This window comes from Nomascus leucogenys, chromosome 3 (genome assembly GCF_006542625.1).
Source record: "Nomascus leucogenys isolate Asia chromosome 3, Asia_NLE_v1, whole genome shotgun sequence".
Taxonomy (NCBI): Eukaryota; Metazoa; Chordata; class Mammalia; order Primates; family Hylobatidae; genus Nomascus; species Nomascus leucogenys.
Window position 1 is genome coordinate 54,573,903 of NC_044383.1, and position 13,276 is coordinate 54,587,178.

General features: G+C 37.6%; 1 protein-coding gene across 3 annotated transcripts in view; it reads left to right on the forward strand.

Moving 5' to 3' along the window:
* The window catches only part of FILIP1 (filamin A interacting protein 1), a 200,812-nt gene that overhangs the window by 42,026 nt on the left and 145,510 nt on the right, over window positions 1-13,276 (forward strand). The gene's annotated exons all lie outside the window — the stretch shown is intronic.

The window sequence follows — 13,276 nt, forward strand, 5'->3', positions numbered from 1 at the left end:
GGGACTGTTGTGGGGTGGGGGATGGGGGAGGGATAGCATTAGGGAGATATACCTAATGCTAAATGATGAGTTAATGGGTACAGCACACCAACATGGCACATGTATACATATGTAACAAACCTGCATGTTGTGCACATGTACCCTAAAACTTAAAGTATAATAATAATTTAAAAAAAAAAACTTTGGTAAAAATCCTTGTCAATAAATTCCTGGTAGCAGCTCTGATAATAACTTAAGGATAAAGTCCCAGAAGTTGGAATTATTTGATCCAAATATTAAACCTCTTTATACAACTGGTCAAATTATTTAACAGGAAGAAAAAGTGGAATTTTTTTTACAGGCTACCTCACATTAATTGATATTTCCATTAGTTGTGTATGAGAGTGCTTATCTCACCATACATTTACCAGCATTTAGTTTTGTAATTTCTTTTTTTTTTTTTTTTTGAGACAGAGTCTAGCTGCGATGCCCAGGCTGGAGTGCAATGGCTCAATCTCAGCTCACTGCAATCTCTGCTTCCTGGGTTCAAGCAATTCTCCTGCCTCACCCTCCTGAGTAGCTGGGACTGCAGGTGCACGCCACCACATCTGGCTAATTTTTGTATTTTTAGTACAGACAGGATTTCACCATTTGGCTAGGCTGGCTCAAACTCTTGACCTCGAGTGATCAGACTGCCTCGGCCTCCCAAAGTGCTGGGATAACAGGCCGGAGCCACTGTGCCTGGCCTTTGTAACTCTTTTTAAATGATATTTTATTGTTGTTTTGCCATAAATGTCATTAATTTTTCTAAATGCACTTTGATACATGTATGAGGTTAAATATATTTTTATGTTCGAGTAGAAATTTATCTTCTTTGGGAATCACCTGTTGATACCTTTTGCCTATTTTTCTATATATTAGTGTTTTATATTGATTTGTAAGTTCTGTTTCTACTATAATTATTGATATTTTGATTGTTATATTAATGATAAATATGTATTAATCATTAATGCAAATTACATATACATATATGTATAAATATATATTTATATATAATATTTGAAAATAATGTTTCTATTTTGTAATTTGCCTTTGAATTTTGTTTATACTGTTTATACAGATCAACATGTCAAAGCAGTTCCTCAGTCTAAACACCATGGCAAGTCAATGGCTTGCTTTTTGAAATTGTTGTGAAACGTGGTTTCCTCTCACTCCCTGACATCCAACCCTTATCCCTGCTCCAACATGAAATGAGAAGTCCACTAGCATTTGAACTTATATTTCCTCCAAAGTGTAAATTGATTACATTACTTATATAAACTAATTTTTTTTGAGATGGAGTTTCGCTCTTGTTGCTCAGGCTGGAGTGCAATGGTGCGATCTCGTCTCACTGCAACCTCTGCCTCGCAGGTTCAAGCGATTCTCCTGCCTCAGCTCCCTGAGTAGCTGGGATTACTGGCGTGCACCACCATGCCTGGCTAATTTTGTATTTTTAGTAGAGACATGGTTTCTCCATGTTGTTCAGGCTAGTCTCAAACTCCCAACCTCAGGTGATCTGCCTGCCTCGGCCTCCCAAAGTTCTGAGATTACAGGCATGAGCCACCATGCCCGGCCACTTTTTTTCTTTTTTAAGAGAGAAGTTCTTAGTCTGTTCCCCAGGCTGGAGTGCAGTGGCATAATTTCACTGCAGCCTGAAACTCCTGGGCTCAAGCAATCCTCTCATCCCAGCCTCCTCAGTAGCTGGGACTACAGGCACATGCCACCACATCCAGCTAATTTTTTAATTTTTTAAATAGAGATGTGGTCTTGCTTTATTACCCAGGCTGGTCTCAAACTTCTGGCCTCAAGTAATCCTCTTGTCTTGGCCTCCCAAAATGTTAATTACAGGTGTGAGACACTTCACTTGGCCTCTGATTATTCTAAGACACTTCACTTGGCCTCTGATTATTCTAAAAGAATTTATTGGTATTCTTATTAAACAATCACAGAATACTTGTAGAACATCTCTTGAAATCAGTAATTAGTTTAGCCTGGGCATGGTGGCTCATGCCTATAATCCCAGCACTTTGAGAGGCCAAGGTGAGAGGATCCCTTCAGGCCAGGAGTTCAAGACCAGCTTGGACAACATAGCAAGATCCCTCCACCCCACCCCGGGCCACTTCCTTGGCCCTGCCATCTCTACCAAAAAAATTTTTTAAAAAGTAGTCAGACACAGTGGTGTGCGCCTATAGTTCCACCTACTCAGGAAGCTGAGATGGGAGGATCACTTGAGCCCAGGAGTTTAAAAGCTGCCATACAGTAAGCCATGATTGCACCACCACACTCCAGTCTGGGTGACAGAGTGAGACGCTGTCTCTAAAAAAAGAAAATTGTTTAAATAAAATAATCAGATATATCAACATAGTATTCAGAGTTATGTGTATTTTAACCTGAAGTAATTGTTTCTAACTGGTTATCATATTACTCTGAGTGCAATTGCAGATTCCACTGATTATTTTCAATGAGTCATAAACACTCATACTTTAAATACTTAGACTTTCATATAGTTAAGCTGGGAGTAAATGTCTCAGGATTTTTGCCATAGCAGTCAAATAAATATCATTAGTTTTTAAATGCATTTCCTTCAATGTCCTACTCTTGTTCGGGTTTCATCAATTTTGTGTTTAGCCAGGCTACCTAGACTTTAAAAAAAATACAGATGGGGTCTTGCTGTTTCCCAGGCTGGTCTTAAACTCCTGGGCTCAAGGGATCCTCCTGCTTCAACCCCTGAGTAGCTGGGATTACAGGTGCATGTCCAGCTAAGGCATTTATCTTTTTTTTCTTTTTTAAACTTCAATAGGTTTTTGGGGAACAGATGGTATTTGCTTACATGAATAAGATCTTTAGCAGTGATTTCTGAGATTTTGGTGCACCCATCACCCGAGCAGTGTACACTGTACCCAAAATGCAGTCTTTTGTCTCTCACTGCCCTCCCATCCTTTCCCCGCAAGTCCCCAAAGTCCATTGTATCATTCTTATGCCTTTGCATCTTCATAGCTTAGCTCCCACTTACGAGAGAACATATGATGTTTGGTTTTCCATTCCTGAGTTACTTCACTTAGAATAATGGTCTCCAAATCCATCCAGGTTGCTGCAAATGCCATTATTTCATTCCTTTTCATGACTAAGTAGTATTCCATGGTGCATATATACCACAATTTCTTTATCCACTTGTTGATTGATGGGCATTTGGGTTGGTTCCATATCTTTTTTTGCAATTGCGAATTGTGCTGCTATAAACATGCATGTGCAAGTATCTTTTTCGTATAATGCCTTATTTTCCTCTGGGTAGATACCCAGTAGTGGAATTACTGAATCAAGTGGTAGTTCTACTTTTAGTTCTTTAAAGAATCTGCACATTGTTTTCCATAGTAGTTGTACTAGTTTACACTCCTACCAACAGTGTATCCCACCACATCCATGCCAACATCTATTATTTTTTTATTATGGCTATTCTTGCTAGAGTAAGATGGTATCGCACCGTGGTTTTCATTTACATTTCCCTGATCATTAGTTATGTTGAGCATTTTTTCATATGTTTGTTGGCCATTTATGTATCTTCTTTTGCGAATTGTCTATTCATGTCCTTAGCCCACTTTTTGATGGGATTGTTTGGTGTTTTGTTTATATTCCTTGTAGATTCTGCATATTAGTTCTTTGTTGGATGCATAGATTGCAAAGATTTTCCTCCACTCTGTGGGTTGTGTGTTTACTCTGCTGATTATTTCCTTTGCTGTGCAGAAGCTTTTTAGTTCAATTAAGTCCCATCTATTTATCTTTGTTTTTGTTGCATTTGCTTTTGGGTTCCTGGACATGAAGTCTTTGTAAGGCATTTATCTTTAAAGGGATGTATTTGCTATCTTATTTATACAGTAATAGCACATAAGAATTAATCGTGTTTCATTTTAAAAGAATTGAGATCAGAAATGCTACATACATATCCTTGTAAATAGGAACTCTCACCTATTAGTAGAGGCTGTTCCAGTGATGTATTGAGAAGGCTTCTGAGAATGTATTCAGGCTCAGCAGTCAAAGGATGCCACAGCTAATTAGTGATCTAGGAGGAAGGTATGACAAAATCCATGCTGTGTGTTTACCACCCAGGTTAAAGTAAATTTAATAAATTTGAATGTTCAAATATAAACAGAAATTTAAAACTTATTTAGTGTCTGGCATGCCATCTTTGAAGCAAAATTACAAAGACTTTTTTCCTCATCTATGTGGGGGGTATTATTCTATATGTAGGGAACAGCTCCCCGTAAAAATAATATGATATTACAATTTTTTTTTATGTTTGAAAAGTGCCAATGAAGAATCCTGAAGAAATTCCCTTTCTTCTATATTGGTACCTGGTTTGATTTCTTCTAGGGCTCAATCTTCAAAGAATGGGAAAAGAGGTCTGATTTGTATTTGTGACTACCTCTGGGTGCATTTAGGTTTTTAAATACAGTTTACTTTTAAGATGAAGATTTAATACATGTAGCCTCACCTGGATATTTAGCTAAGGGCACACTGGAAAGGTCTTGAGCCACAGTTAAAAAAATAAAGATCTTTCCAAAGTATCCTTGATCAAAATCCCATACACCTGGAATGCAAAAATAACTTCAGTACCTTTCAGTCCTTAACATTAGCTTTCAAAGTTCACTATTCTTTATTCCCTAGACAACTAGCCTCCATCTATCTTTCTGTCCTACGAATATTTTAAATCACCTCAGCTTGGTAAGGTAAAGCACAGGTCTACAAATCCACAGATGAAGAGCATTGTTCTCCTCTTCTCTTCAAATAGTCAGTGGAATTCCAGAGCTCCCTGCACATTTTCTTTAGGATACCTTGACCTCATCCAAAGGTCTTTTGAGATTTGAAAATGCAATTCTTGGCTCAAGCTGATGTATGGTGAACTAGAGTTTTCATTGAAAATGCTTCTTACCAATTAAAAACAAAGGAAGAAGATAAATATATATTGCACCTGATTTCCAGTGTTTCTTGCAGGGGAAAAAAAGAACTCTTTAAAGAAATCTAAAATTCTACATTTCTATGTTTATAACCATTTTCTTTCTTTTTTCCCTACTTGTACTCAAACTTTGTTATAGCTAAAAATATATAAAGGTTTTTAATACGACAGAAGTTTGTAGAGGTGTTCATACCATCCTTATGCCTTAATCGTTTCTTTTTTGGTTTTGACTAAACGTTTCCTCTGAATAATACGCTACTTTTTTGGAGGCAAATTGTCTGCTCCCTAAGGTTCGGTGATTTCATTTGATATGACACCAATGTTAACCAAGGAAATGAACACTGACTACTTAAAAAACCAAAAAGGGAAGGTGTTTTAAATGACTGAGCAGACTCTTGGCATTAGCTTTTTAGAAGCAACTGGCTCAATTAGCCAGCTCAGGAAATGTGCCACATTGTGTGTAAAAAACCCAACTCCCCAAATTACAGAACTGTTGGAACGTTGTGCACCCAGTTTACATTTGCTGGAGAACGTCATCCTTGGCTCAGATGCAATGAAAGAGTCATCATTTTCCCAGGTGAACTGGGGCAAACCAAGGTTTAGTCTCCTTTTATTGCCAGGGAGAGATTGATGGTTGCGGCTAGAAACTATGCAAAAGTTGGCAGTTGCAGCTTCCTTGAGCTTTCAGGTTTGTCCAAGTGAAAGTCAAGGAGTGTGAACCCAGGTAAACGAAATGTTTACCACTAAAGAAGCCACCATGGATTTGAAACCACTGAGGTGCATAGCACTTTCACAGGAAGCATGTCATTCTGCAGAGCCACAATCTTCTCTGTGCATGACTATGAAATGTAGATTAGCTCATTTAAATTTTAGGCTAAACATGCAAGAGGGAGATTTTACTGAGATGGCTAGTGGTTACATCCACAGCATTCAATTACTATAATAAGAAACAGATATGTCAATCTAGAGAATTTGGGCTTTGCCTTGTTCAGTATAGGAGTTCATAATATTTTATAATGATTGCAGCTGCAAACTACTCCATAGTAGTTAGCATATTATCTGCCATTAGCTATGAAAAGGAAGATTCGAATGGTGAATGGAACAACTAGAGGATTTGTTTTTAAGAATAAATATATTCTAATAAATATAAATTCTTAAGGAGAATCTATAGCAATAGCTTCAGAAAATGAAAATTTTGTGAGTTTTGAAAATTGGGTGATTGTAAGTCAAGATCTCTTAAGTTTTCTCTCTGTAAATCTGATTATATATTTTGAAATTAGTTCTCAAAGTAGTCTATGACATGGTGATGCTTTAAATTTTGTAACAAATATCCTATAAATACTTAGAAAGTTTCAAATTTGTAAGATTCAGCAAAATAATGATCTTACTGTATTGGCGGGATTGGATAGTTTGTTGTTGTTAATAGGTATCAAGCACAACCAGATGTACTGTCCTAAAGGAATAAATGAAGAAGAAAAAATGTGTTCAAAAAAAGAGGTGCAAAAATATATATTGTTAATTAACGTAGTGGTAACAAGCACAGTCTTATGACTTTGCAGAATGGAATCTACAAATATATAGACTACAGAAATTCAGCAGGTTCATTTATTCAATATTTAGCAGATATTGTGTTGGCTATGATGTGCTAGGATGTAGTAGGTGCTGGGAGTGAAAAAAAAATTTAAATGTGGTTCCTGCTTTCAAGAAGCTCACATGCTCAAATAAACATGGTGGCTCCCATAGGTACATGTGAACCAGTGTTCAAGGAGAGTAAGAAAAGAAGCAGCTAAGTTTTCCTAAGGAAATCAGGGAAGGGAAAGTAATGCTTGCATTGAGATTTGAGGAAGAATAAGATTAATAGTGTGGGGAGTAGAAGAGAGACAGAGTTCCAGGGGCCTTGAGAAAGGGTGGTGTGTTTAGGGAACAGAGATCAGTAGGACATAGTTCAGTATAGGGTGCTTTGAGGGGAAGGACGAGAAAAGAGTATAAAGACCTTGAAAAGCTTAGGTCTTGTAAGAGTAAGAAGTTTATTTTGGGGAATAGCTCAAAGAATCTTGGCAAATGACTCAAGAATCTTGAGCAGAGAATTGACACAAAACCACTTTTGTGTTGAAAATATTTTTCTAAGAGCTTTGAAGTGTATGAGTTGGAGGGGCTGCACTTAGGGTAGAGTAGTTATTGCAGAGATGAGAGGAGAGGGGATGGGGATAGGAGTGGAAGTCAGAATGCATAGCCTACTACAGCTCTATTTCTATCTTGTGTCAGCCTCGAATTTATGCTGGACTGAAAGTCAGTGGAACACTCTTTATACTGGCCCAGTTCTCCTTAATCAGTCACAAGTTCTGAGGTGATATAAGCAACACTTACACAATTACAGGTAAAAATCCCAATAAAACAAACTCCATGGGGATTATAAATTATTGTTATTGTCTGAAATTTTATTACCTGTCCTAAGGTATTGCTGGGCTAGAACTTATGAATTTTTTTCTCTACAAATACGCATATGCACAGGAGCAGTATGTGTAAGTTAGTTTAATTTAAAAATGAAGCTTTTAAAGTGTGGATAAATCTGTGCCAGTCACATACTGGAACAGGTCCATTTAAGCTTCATTATTAGTAAAGCAATCTAACATATAAAGGGTGTGGCTGAGGAAGTGAGCTAGGTGAGTGTCAAGTGATACACTGACTGTAAAACAACTTACGATGGTAGGGGACACCTAAAAACTCCTGTGGGGTCCTTTTTTTGATGTTGTAAATCAAAGTACTACTTTATTAAATGAGTTACTTTACACAATACGAACATCAATATAATTACAATTGTAGAAAAAAAATTTATAACAAAGATGGGCTCATTTGTGACTCTTGTATCAATGAGAAGCCCAGCACAAACTCTCTGTTAAATTGGTTATTTGTGTTTAATAAGAGTAACCGATAGTAGACTATGTACGCACATCAAGTAGGATCAAAGCTTACTACAGATCAAATATTGATAGCTGGTTCAATCAGAAGTGGAGAATATGAGAACCAGAGACACTCAAAGAATATTTCTTTTAATTGGCTGAATCTCACTGAAGTATCACAACCTGTTTAGTATTAACTGAGGGAAATGTATCTGAAAATCAGAGGCAAATAACTGATTTTTTGGTGGGATCAATGCTGCATTTGAAAGAGAAGAATCAGTATGTTAAATTGGATTGACCATCACAAAATTATATTTGAGTCATTGTGTTTACCATTATTTGCCTTTATTGTTATCTCTTCTATTTATTAAGTACTTTCTACATGCATAGCGCTGTGTTCAGTCGTCACCATTCACGACTTCATTTTGTCTCTATAAAGCTCAAATGGTAGTCAGACATTATTATTATCTCCATATTCAAATCAAGTTGAGGCTTAGGGAGGTTAAATGGCCCTTTTGCTATACAGCTCAATCTAATATGAGAATGTTAGAACTGAAAGAAAATTTAGAGGTAATCCATTTTATCAAAAACTTAGATGCCTAAGTAGTCAGGCAGATAACATAACACCAGGAGTCCGTGCCTTATCCAAGGGGACAGCTGCTATTCAGTGTATGCCTTTTGTTGCTGCATGGGAATGTAGACCCAGTGTTGCCAATCTTATAATTGTTTAAGAGAAATGAGGAATCAGAATTTGAATGTGAAATTTCCCAAATTTAAAAACATGCTGGGAAAATAGGATATGTCCACAGGCTGGTTATGGCCAATGGGTCACCAGTTTGCAACCTCCAATGTTTTACAAATAAGACACAGAAAAGTGAAATGAGACACCCAGTGACTCACTACAAGTCAGGGATAGATCCATTTTTCCCCTTAAAATCATGTTAGATTACCAAAATACTTAAGTTTTTCAGAAAAAATGTTTTTAAAAATTGGTAGATTTTTGAAATGCATTTTAAAATTGTTTATTTCCTTAATAATCTATTAAAGATTGATTGATGCTTGTAATGCTAATGCTTTTGGCACAAACATTAAAAATATGTGCTTTTCTTTCTGCCGATTGTTTTGGCTTGATTATGTTACAGAGAGCATTAAATAAATAGTATAATTTGAATGATAAAATTTCTAAAGAAAAAAGAAAATCTATGGATTGACTTTATTTTTGTTTAATGGATGTTCCAGGAGCAGAATGAATTCTAACTACAAATTTTCTAATACTCTTCATTTTTCCTCTGATCTAAAAATTGGACAAATAAGTTAGGGAATAATTTCCCCAAACAATTTTAAGAAACTTTACACTTTCACTCCAAGATTTTTCATTGTGGACCATAAATATAAAGCTATCTTAGGTTCACTTTGAACATTTTCGCCCTTCTTTGTTTCCTCTCTAATAGTAAAAAGATTGCTCTTCTGAGAACTCTTTGGTCCTTCATCCTTTGCAGGGGTGTTAAGGAATCAGGGAGGGCTAACTCCACGGATGACACTGACTGGGGATCCTACATGTGTGTAGACATGGATTTATGAAATAGAGTGGGAAAAAAGAGGAAGTTTTACTCTTCTGTCATACCTTTTTTTTTTGAGACGTCACTCCTTGTTGCCCAGGCTGGAGTGCAATGGCACGATCTCGGCTCACTGCAACCTCCACTTCCTGGGTTCAAGAGATTCTCTTGCCTCAGCCTCTCGAGTAGCTGAGATTACAGGCATGTGCCACCACGCTTGGCTAATTTTGTATTTTTAGTAGAGATGGGGTTTCTCCATGTTGGTCAGGGTGATCTTGAACTCCCGAACTCAGGTGATCGCCTGCCTCAGCCTCCCAAACTGCTGGGATCACAGGCGTGACCACCGTGCCCGGCCTGTCATACCCATTTCTTAAGAGAAGTCCATGGAGTCAAAGACCAGCGTGGTAAATTGGTGGGGGCATTTGCCAGTGAGCCCTCACCTGTGGTCTCATGGAGTTGTGTGATTCTTGATCACAGGAAGTCAATCTTGCCTGACATTCCACTTTGTAAACGGGTCTCAGTATTTCCCTCTTACTGGTTGCATGGCTTTTAATACTACAAATGTTGTTTAATGTCTTCAATAAGCCCTTCATAGTGAAAATTCTCTTCACCTGCAATTTCTCCTTCACTTCCTGCACAATCACAGGCTTGGCAGTAAACCTAATTGATTTGCCATGAAGGTTGGAGAAAGCAGATGGAATCCAGAATTTCCAGATTCTTAGAATTTTATTGACTTGGAGTTGAGCATTTTAAAAGAGCAGCTTGTATCTCAGTGCTTTTTTGCTTTTCATTTTCATTTTGCCACAGTGTATTTTTAAAACTTTTTATTCTGAAGTAATGTTAGATTCCCAAAAAGTTGCCCAAAGAGCCCGTGATGGATTTTCAAAATGAAGGTCATAAAAAAAATCCAGAAGTTATTTTCCTATCTTATTTATGTCATCTGCTCAATGCAATTATTACATGTTTTTACCAAGTTTAAACTCCTAAAATATTGACTTATATATTAACAAGAAAAGCAAACCATCATAGCAATAATACGTGGTCATGCAAATGCATATTTTTTTTATTGAGGTGAGGTAGGATATCCATGGTGATTTGCCTTTAATAGATTCTCAAGAAATATTTGTTGACTGGTTTATTTAGTACAGTAGGAAAGATTTGCTGATTTATCTTCCCTCTTTAATTGAGAATTATTTCTTAATAATGGCCTAATTTGTACTTCAATGTTAGGAAGAACTTACCAAGCACTAGTTCAACTGTGTGGTCTTTCTAACCTAGAGTTTATTTTGGATAGGGATACCCAGTGACCTCTGTCAAATAATATGACACTTACTCTCCAGGACATTCTCCTCAAAGGCTGGAGTGGTACATAAACATTTCTAACTTCTTTTTAGTATCCTGTTATAAATTGATCATCTACTTATTTATCTAAATCTTTTCAAACCTGAGCTGTTTGATTCATCTCAAGGAGTGACTATACTGTTTTACAGCATTAAGAATAATCCCAGCACTTTGGGAGGCCGAGGTGGGCGGATCACGAGGTCAGGAGATCGAGACCATGGTGAAACCCCGTCTCTACTAAAAAAAAATACAAAAAATTAGCCGGGCGTGGTGGCGGGCGCCTGTAGTCCCAGCTACTCGGAGAGGCTGAGGCAGGAGAATGGCGTGAACCCGGGAGGCGGAGCTTGCAGTGAGCCGAGATTGCGCCACTGCACTCCAGCCTGGGCGACAGAGTGAGACTCCGTCTCAAAAAAAAAAAAAAAGAATAGCTTACTTTTCATTGTCCTATGCCTGCCCTCCTTCATATTTTAAGGACTTCCACGTATGTTTGCACATTGTAACTTTTGTTCTATTCTCAAAGGGACAAAGAAAATGTGTTTGCACACTCCAGTCATGACCATATTTTCTTACTATCCATTTAACCTTTTTTTTTTTTGACAGTCTCTCTCTTGTCGCCCAGGCTGGAGTGCAGTGGTATGATCTCAGCTCACTGCAACCTCCGCCTTCTGGGTTCAAGTGATTCTCCTGCCTCAGCCTCCCGAGTAGCTGGGACTACAGGTGCATGCCACCACACGTGGCTAATTTTTTGTATTTTTAATAGAGACGGGGTTTCACCGTGTTAGCCAGGATGGTCTCTTTTTCTCAGAACTTTTAGTAGCTTAGATTTCCTTCTCTCAACAAACCGGGGAATTGCTGTAATGCAGGACCTCTGTGTTAACATGCTGAGGAGTGAATTCAAAGATCTGGAGACATTTCATTAGAGGTTATCTGGGGAGAGTGTAATATTGGCCTATCACATTGGTCAGCAGCCTGTTTGTAACCCCTGTTTCTGGCAGAGCTTAGTTTTTCCTATTGGAGTCATTCAAAATCTTTCTAGTTTCTTAACCTTTTAGTCACAGTTTGGCTTTTCGGATTTCTCTGTAATTTCTGGGAAACCCTGTCAATTCTTCATCTTAATAAAGAGTCCATGAGTAGAAGCAACATTCTTGTTGCTTCCACTAGTTGCATTCTAGTAGGGGCCTTATGATTCTGAGAACTTTTGAGATATCAGTCCACATTTTTTACATTCTTTAATTTATCTGAGCCAGAGTGGAGCTGCCTTTGGAGATTAAGTAGAATGTACTGATATCCATTGCATTTTCCCATATGCTGCCTTTTTTTTTTTTAGCCTAATCCAATTACACCAAGATTTATTGCTTGTGCATTATGTGAAAGCCCTATGCTAATTGCTGCAGGGGTTACAAGAGTGAATTTGATAGTTTTTGCCCTCAAGCAGTTTATGATCTTGTGGGATTAAAGACATGGCAGTTACACCAAAGCTATAATATGCAGACAAAAATAAGTATAATTTCTGTTTCCATTTTTATATCTTACTTGGGTTAAATTTATCTTAGGCTTTCTAATCAAAGCCCTGTGAAATAAAGGGGGATAAGAAGAGGAAAAGCAAAATCCCCAGGCTGACTATACTCATCAGTTGCTGTGAATAAGCTGGCTCCAAAGTATGAGGTCCAGATGTTGGATTTATATCACAGCTCAGTGAATGACAAAAATCATAGTACTATGTCTTTCATTGCTTCACTATTTATTTATAACCTGTGATGAAGCATTAACCTTCTTTGGCTAATATTTCCTGCCCCAAAAGACAACTAGCAGGCATACAACTATGCACAGCTGGAAGAAGCATATCCTGAAATTCATGACAGTAAAACAGGTTGTCTTTCAACTGTCACTGTGTCACATAATGGAATGTAACAGAGATAACGCAGGAGTTGTTACAATGCAGCTTGGCTGAGACAGCCGTGATACACGGGGCCTTGTCTTCAAAATCTTTCTTTTAAAATTATTTATTTTCAATAAATTAATTCATGAAATCTTATAACTTACTTCTATGAAAAATGCAACAGTTAATGATTTCCCAACTTAGACTGGAGAAACTAAGGCACAAAGCAAGCAGCTAATTTCTTTGAAATGCCTAGTTACCAGTTAATTGCTTTGGAATGCCCAGTTAGACTCTTAGCCAATGTTACTAATGACTAATTCTCGGTTTTTGATGACAGTTCCTCCCCAGCTCAAACATGTTCTCAGCAGATCATGAAGGACCTTGACCAATAAGTACATCTCTCCTTGTTCCATTAGAGATGCATTAGAAGTCTTCAGGATCACCAATTGTTTGTATATATCTTTGACATCATCTTTTTGGACTGTACTTGAGGCAGTTACCTCATAGTGAGCAAGGAGAGATTCCCGACTGTATCAACACATCAGCAACTGTTACCGAAATATCAGACTCAGGCTCTCCCATGAGGCGTCTCTGGCCAAGAGGGTTGCTGAAATGAGGATTGTGAGGACGA